Consider the following 8,533-nt stretch of genomic DNA (forward strand, 5'->3'; position numbering starts at 1 on the left):
TTTAAAAAGAGCTAAAGAAGCCATAACACCGTTCACACCCCCTCCCCAGGTCTGAATGAATGCCATATTCCCCTTCTCGAAATAAAAATATGTTCTTTCAAACCCAGGTGAGTGGAGTTAATTCAGTTCTCAGCCTCAGTCCTTCACCCACATTCCTTAGGGCATTGCACCACCATGTGGGTGTTTCATTTCCCACCTCAGTTTCACACAGAGGAATAATTTCCTTTGCACAGATCCATGAGCAGCAAAACCTCCCTGTGTCTCTCGTCTGAACCCGGGTATTGAATTCTATTGAAACCTTCATTCCTGCATGGCAGTGCTCAGACAGAGGGGACGTGGCCACCTGCATACCCGACAGTGAGATATTGGCTCGGCTCTTTCTTCATGCTGCTGCTGTCATTCCATGGAATGTCAGGGATGGAATAAAACTAATTCATTCTTGCTACAAGAGAGGAAAAAACTGGGGGCCTTAATTGTTATGGTTTGAATAAATAAAGTTTAGGGTTTAATTAATATAGAAAAAATAATTACTGATTCCTCTAAATAATACTATAAACTTGAAATTAGAACAGAGATAAATCTTGTCAGTAATGGCTAATTTCCCAAGTGATCCTCACATTATTAATTTCCACTCCACCCTCATAGGAGGTCTGGGCATCGCCAGTTTTACTGCGCTGCATCCACCTTCCCATTAGAAATGTTGGTTTTGGTTATTCCCAGTTTTGAAAAATTGTAAACTGCAGAATTTGAATAGCGAACCTGCTCTCCTTCCTGCACCTGCTAAACATTGCTCGTCAGCAGCTTCTCCACTTGCAGAGTGACCACAGTCTGAGGAGCCCAATTAGAGTCAACTAAATTACCTGCAGGTCAAACTGAACCCCCTGCACTCAATCCGCTCTGTGGGATCTTTTCTCGCAGCATGGAGCAGAGTGTGTGGGTGGGCAGTTTGTGGGTGAATGGTTCCTATTTTCTCTCTGCATTCACACAGATCTGAGACTGTGTGCTCCTAGGCATGACTTGGAAATGTCTTGTTATGGAAACTTCAAAGTGAAAACCCCTTCCCCAAATCAATCCCTCTCAGTGAGCTGTGAGGACAGGAACCTTTAGGGTGAAAAAAACTCTGGGAATGAGGAGGAGAATATCACACTTCATTGAAGATTTGACTATGTTAAAATTAATAGGGAATATTTGGGGGGGAGGGGGACAAATTCAAGACAAACTCAGCCACTGCTTGTCAGAAATAGAATTCAAACCCACTTCTCCACAGGAAGTCTCTAATTTAGATACACTACCGCATGCTGCTCAACCATCTTAAAAGCTAGGAGAAATGAGGGCAGTGTGGCACCTAACCAATGTGGAATCTGATTCCTCCATGGGGTGAAGGCTATCCTTCTTCTATCCTTGCTAAACAGCCCTCTTCCTTGGATTACACTTGCTGGGGATCAGGATATGGGAAAACTAGTGTCTGCGGACTAATTTAAGACTGTATTTTGATTTAAGAGGCAGATGAGATCTCTATGGACATCTGGTCTGACCAGCTGCATAACAAAGTCCAGAGAATTTGACCCAGCGAGTCCTACATCCACCCCAACATCTGAAGGTTGAACTAGGACAGATCATTCAGAAAGTCATTGTGTTTGGATATAAAGACTTTACATGTTAAGAGGGGAAACTGGCCCTTATTTCAAGTTTGCATCCTGTAATTTCTACATCTAAGCATAGAACCATAGTGTTACCAGGGCCTGCAAGTGTCATCTAGTCTAACCCCCAGCCAAGATGCAGGATTTGTTGTGGTTAAACCATCCAAGACTGATGGCTCTCCAGTCTCCTTTTAAAGTGAAGGAGCTTCCATGAACTAGACTCACCTCAGTCCCTGGAAAAATCATGGAGCAGGTCCTGAAAGAATCAATCCTGAAGCACTTGCATGAGAGGAAAGTGATCAGGAACAGCTAGCATGGATTCACCAAGGGAAGGTCATGCCTGACTAATCTAATCGCCTTTTATGATGAGATTACTGGTTCTGTGGATGAAGGGAAAGCAGTGGATGTATTGTTTCTTGACTTTAGCAAAGCTTTTGACACGGTCTCCCACAGTATTCTTGTCAGCAAGTTAAGGAAGTATGGGCTGGATGAATGCACTATAAGGTGGGTAGAAAGCTGGCTAGATTGTCGGGCTCAACGGGTAGTGATCAATGGCTCCATGTCTAGTTGGCAGCCGGTATCAAGTGGAGTGCCCAGAGGGTCAGTCCTGGGGCCGGTTTTGTTCAATATCTTCATAAATGATCTGGAGGATGGTGTGGATTGCACTCTCAGCAAATTTGCGGATGATACTAAACTGGGAGGAGTGGTAGATACGCTGGAGGGGAGGGATAGGATACAGAAGGACCTAGACAAATTGGAGGATTGGGCCAAAAGAAATCTGATGAGGTTCAATAAGGATAAGTGCAGGGTCCTGCACTTAGGATGGAAGAATCCAATGCACCGCTACAGACTAGGGACCGAATGGCTAGGCAGCAGTTCTGCGGAAAAGGACCTAGGGGTGACAGTGGACGAGAAGCTGGATATGAGTCAACAGTGTGCCCTTGTTGCCAAGAAGGCCAATGGCATTTTGGGATGTATAAGTAGGGGCATAGCGAGCAGATCGAGGGACGTGATCGTTCCCCTCTATTTGACATTGGTGAGGCCTCATCTGGAGTACTGTGTCCAGTTTTGGGCCCCACACTACAAGAAGGATGTGGATAAATTGGAGAGAGTCCAGCGAAGGGCAACAAAAATGATTAGGGGTCTAGAACACATGACTTATGAGGAGAGGCTGAGGGAGCTGGGATTGTTTAGCCTGCAGAAGAGAAGAATGAGGGGGGATTTGATAGCTGCTTTCAACTACCTGAAAGGGGGTTCCAAAGAGGATGGCTCTAGACTGTTCTCAATGGTAGCAGATGACAGAACGAGGAGTAATGGTCTCAAGTTGCAGTGGGGGAGGTTTAGATTGGATATTAGGAAAAACTTTTTCACTAAGAGGGTGGTGAAACACTGGAATGCGTTACCTAGGGAGGTGGTAGAATCTCCTTCCTTGGAGGTTTTTAAGGTCAGGCTTGACAAAGCCCTGGCTGGGATGATTTAACTGGGAATTGGTCCTGTTTCGAGCAGGGGGTTGGACTAGATGACCTTCAGGGGTCCCTTCGAACCCTGATATTCTATGATTCTATGATTCTAGACAGTTCCATTGTCCTACTGTTCTTACACTTAGAAAGTCTTTCCTGACATTTAATCTAAATCTGCTATGCTGTCGTTTGCACCCATTGCTGCTGGTCCTGCCCTCAGTGGCAAGAGAGAACAACTTTTCTCCATCTTTTTTATAGCAGCCTTTCAAGTATTTAAAGACCGCTATCATATCCTCCCTGAATCTCCTCTTTTGCAAACTAAACATACCCAGTTCCTTCAGCCTTTGCTCAGAAAACTCAGCTCGGCATTGGCTGTGAATTAAGCCCAGGCCTGCTGGATGGGAGACAAGAATTGGCCCACTGAACCACAATTGTGCAAAATATAAAAAAGGGACCCGTGCATTATGGGCCCTGCTCACTGCCCGTGCCTCAGTCTGTTGCAGGGCAGAGGGGTGTGGCTGACACTCCCGGGAGCTCTGTGTTTCTAAATCAGAGTCTGGGAGCTCTGTGTTTCTGGTCAGAATGCCATTATTTGGGAGTTCCTTAATTAATGCTATGGGGAGTAAGGGGTTCTATTTACACGTGCCCTGTGCCTTTAAGGTTTTGGAGCAATGCTGGAGAGGTTAAATTGCCCAGAGCTGGGGAGCAGGGTGTGGTCCCAGGTAAGCAGTAGTTGTGGTCCGGTGAGACCGAGCAGGTGTGGGGATTGTGCGAGGTGTGATTTTTACATGCACGTATAATGTTTAATAAACCCCCATTTTTAAACCACCCATGACTGGGAATATAAGAGGAACTCTTTGAAATAGGGTGTGACCTTCATAATCCTCAAGATGACTGGCTCCAATATGGTGCTGTCATAGGGAGTATAGCTCAGTAGTAGAGCATTTGACTGCAGATCAAGAGGCCCCTGGTTCAAATCCAGGTGCTCCCTTAGGAGTTGTTTTTTATTTTTAATATAAATATATTTTCTTATCCATCTCTAGTATGTTCAGCAGTTCCACTGAATGGTGCGGGGATGGGGGCTTGTATAATGTCTAAAAGCCTAGCAAACCTGTCCATCAGCTGAAATCAGATCCAATCCTCTAAGCGTGGCACACTGTACCCCAAGTAACAGCCTGAGGGACCTGGCTCTCTCTGGAAGGTCTATGGTGATTCTTAAAAGAGCCGTTGGGAGGCAGGAGTTATCCCCATGGAAATCTCTTCACTTCTTTCTCAGGACCACCTTCTTGGGCCTGGCTTTAGCCTGGCTCTCTCATGATTTGGTTTTAGGTGGGATGTTGACCACCTTCTGGGTTTGGCAGCTTAGACCCTTTGGGGTCTTTTCTCTGCCATTTTGGTCCCTGCTGCAGCCACCACTTTCTTAGGGCTATTCCTGGCCCTGGGCATGGTGGCCTTTCTGGGGATCCTGGCAGCTCTGACCAGCTTCCTGGTGGCTATTTTCCTGCTCAAAGCCACTGGATTCTTCTCATGCCTTGTCCTTGGGGCCCAGATGCTGCTGGCTGAGCATGAAGGAGCCAAGATTCTTATTAAAATAAATATGACTCAATATCTCTTTTATACACTTTACTAAAATGAACTAATCCAATCAAGAATACACATCGAAGGCTAATCTACTACAAACCCAACTCAACTAAATTAGTATTAAACCATACAACTAGAAAGTTGACGTCAAATCAGTCAATCAATGAATTAATTGCATTGGAATCAACTCATCAATTTGTCAAATCATCAGATTAATACAGCAGAAAACCAACCCTTATAAATTTTAAAACAGAAATGCAAAGAGGTGGTGTGACACATGGCTGGAAAGGGTTAAGCATCCTGCAGGATAAATGATCCAAATTCAACTTTTAGGGACATACTGGTATATAATGTTTCTGTTTTTGTGTGTTTACATATATATTCTTAGAGGTTAAGAGTTCCTATCTATGCTGTATTCTGCTAATTCAGAGATCAAAAGGAGAACTTAACATTTAAATGAACTGTAAATATCGTGATATCACCGTATTAATCTCTCTTTGATGTATATAGCAAATCACCTGTGAATGGTGAAAACAGGTGTCATAAATATAAAGGGGAGGGTAACTACCTTTCTGTATACAGTGCTATAAAATCCCTCCTGGCCAGAGGCAAAACCCTTTCACCTGTAAAGGGTTAAGAAGCTAAGGCAACCTCACTGGCACCCGACCAAAATGACTAATGAGGAGACAAGATACTTTCAAATCTGGAGGGGGCGGGTGGAACAAAGGGTTCATCTGTCTGTGTGATGCTTTAGCTGGGAACAAATCAGGAATGCAGCCTTATAACTGTTAGTTAGTAAGTAATCTAGCTAGAAATGCGTTAGATTTCCTTTTGTTTAATGGCTAGTAAAATAAGCTGTGCTGGATGGAATGTATATTCCTGCTTTTGTGTCTTTTTGTAACTTAAGGTTTTGCCTAGAAGGATTCTCTATGTTTTGAATCTGATTTCCCTGTAAGGAATTTACCATCCTGATTTTACAGAGGTGCTTCTTTTACCTTTTCTTTAATTAAAATTCTTCTTTTAAGAACCTGATTGATTTTTCATTGTTCTTAAGATCCAAGGGTTTGGGTCTGTGTTCACCTGTACAAATTGGTGAGGATTTTTATCAAGCCTTCCCCAGGAAAGGGGGTGTAGGGTTTGGGTGGATATTTTGGGGGAAGACGTCTCCAAGTGGGCTCTTTCCCTGTTCTTTGTTAAAACGCTTGGTGGTGGCAGCATACGGTTCAAGGACAAGGCAAAGTTTGTACCCTGGGGAAATTTTTAGCCTAAGCTGGTAAGAATAAGCTTAGGGGGTCTTTCATGCAGGTCCCCACATCTGTACCCTTGAGTTCAGAATGGGGAAGGAACCTTGACATGGTGGCAGAGTGGTGGGATCATTTTGAGATCATTGTGAACCAGAAGCACAGCAGGATTTTAACGGGTTTTGTAAAAGGTGATTGCAGCTGTAGATTCTGTCTCTCTGCCCAGGGGACAGAGCAGCAGGTATAAGGAAAGGATTTTTCTGTAGGCTGAGAATAGCTATCAGAGAAACATAGGTATCAGGTTACAGCACAGCAAAATTTTACCCATCCCAGTTTAGGGTTTTCCCCATTTGAACTTGTATACAGCCACGAGGTTAAGGGGCCGTTACAGTTGGTGAAGTAGCAATGGGAGGGGTTTACACCTTCTCCAGGAACTAACATTCTAGACTTTGTAACCAACCTACAAAACACCCTCCGAACCTCTTTAGACCTTGCTAAGAAAACCTAAAGGATGCCCCAAAAGAGCAAAAAGCCTAGTATGATAAACATGCCAGAAAGCGTTCCTTCAAAGTAGGGGACCAGGTCATGGTCTTAAAGGTGCTCCAGGCCCATAAAATGGAAGCATCATGGGAAGGGCCATTCACGGTCCAGGAGCGCCTGGGAGCTGTTAATTATCTCATAGCATTCCCCACCTCCAACCAAAAGCCTAAAGTATACCATATTAATTCTCCAAAGCCCTTTTATTCCAGAGAATTAAAGGTTTGTCAGTTTACAGCCCAGGGAGGAGATGATGCTGAGTGGTCTGAAGGTGTCTACTATGAAGGGAAAAGTGATGGTGGTATGGAAGAGGTGAACCTCTCCATGACCCTTTGGCATATGCAGTGACAGCAGATCCAGGAGCTGTGCACTAGCTACATGCCTGTAGCCAGACAGCCCCCCCCCCCCTCAGACCAGCATTGCTGGAAACACAGGAGGAAGCCGGAACAGGGCACTTAACATATATTCCAGCACAGCCTTTGAAGCTGTGAAAGCACAGGTGTGCTGCTACAATGTGCCTCTGGGAACAGATACGACGATTAAGCTCACAGCAGGCAGAGGCCCTGTGACAGACATGGCTCTTAGCCCCTACTAAATAGCGTGATGCACACACACCAACATCCTAGGTGGGAAAATATTTACCCTGATAAAAGAAATGTCCAGTAGTCGAAACTTATTGATTCTCTCCCTTGCAAGTGTAAACTACTCTTGCAAAAGCTGGTGTCACCCAGACAGACCAGCCTCAATTTGGCATAAGAAAGGAGAAAGAGAATAGAGGAGTACAGAGGTATAAGTAGGGGACCTACAGCACCATGATTTTTGAGTGCTTTTCACTATCTATCTGCTGGTCAGATAAGTGACAGCCTCCCAAGGCTTCTGCAGCTAAGAGGGTCCCTACGCCTTGTCCCTTATTCGTCTTTCCGCGGAATTGAGTGACCGATCCTGGCTTGGCACCGCTGGAATCGAGAGATGCAAGGAAGGTAAGAAGCACCCACACCTGATCTCCTATCTTTAGTGTACACATATTTTGAAATAGAGCTCTATACTTTGTTTTCTTTCTTTGGGATTGTGGCTTCAGTTTTGTAACTTGTTTGTGTGTGTAACATCTCTACATTTAAATAAGTAGGCACTACCAATTTTGTAACCACATGATTAGAACCTAGCTTAATAAATTTTGGTAACCATTTATGCATAAGCCTGACTTGTTTTCTCTGGTTTACTGTAAAGCAGCCAACACAATTAAAGAACCTCAGCCGTTTTGGCTCTAAAGCCTGGCCATTAGGTGAGAGTACTAAGAGCCTAGCGTTGAGTTGTGCCGCCTCCACGGGGCAAACTCTTGGGGCACCTGTCAGTCAATCCTGGCTACCCGCTGCGAAGGAGCTCTGAGCTCTAGCAGTTAAAGTCACGGGTGGTTAGGACCTTGGGGCATCCGTCAGCCTAGCCCGGGCTGCCCGCCGCGAAGGGACAGTGCGTCCTAGCGGTTAAAGTCATGGATGGTATAAACGGGCATAGCTGGCACCTCACCAAACATCCTTGGCCGTCGGCTAACAGCGCCGACGTTCTCAGCCACCCCAGGACTGACTGAACGGGCATACCACTCCACTGACACAGGGAATGCTCACCCAATTAGAGCCCAACCTTACCGGGTGTCTCCACAAGCTAAAACTGCTATAGACCGGGAGATCCAGGATGTGCTACAGATGGGTGTAATCCGCCCCTCTGGCAGTGCACGGGCATCTCCAGTGGTTCTAGTTCCCAAACCAGATGGGGAGATACGTGTTTGCGTGGAGTACCGTAAGCTAAATGCTGTAACTCACCCCGACAACTATCCAAAGCCACGCACAGATGAACTATTAGAGAAACTGGGATGGGCCCAGTTCATCTCTACCTTGGATTTAACTAAGGGGTACTGGCAGGTACCCCTAGGAAAGGTCAACCTTCACCACACGTGTCGGGCTGTATGAATTTAATGTGCTCCCTTTCGGGCTGAGGAATGCACCCGCCACCTTCCAAAAACTTGTAGATGGTCTCCTAGCGGGATTGGGAGAATATGCAGTCGCCTACCTAGACAATG

General features: G+C 45.4%; 1 non-coding gene across 1 annotated transcript; it reads left to right on the forward strand.

Annotated features, from left to right (window-relative positions):
- The first annotated feature begins 4,019 nt into the window (after positions 1-4,019).
- TRNAC-GCA (transfer RNA cysteine (anticodon GCA)) lies at positions 4,020-4,091 on the forward strand. Its single transcript has one exon. It is a non-coding gene; the product is annotated as a tRNA-Cys (tRNA).
- The last annotated feature ends 4,442 nt before the right edge of the window (positions 4,092-8,533 follow it).

This window comes from Lepidochelys kempii, chromosome 28 (genome assembly GCF_965140265.1).
Source record: "Lepidochelys kempii isolate rLepKem1 chromosome 28, rLepKem1.hap2, whole genome shotgun sequence".
Lineage (NCBI taxonomy): Eukaryota > Metazoa > Chordata > Testudines > Cheloniidae > Lepidochelys > Lepidochelys kempii.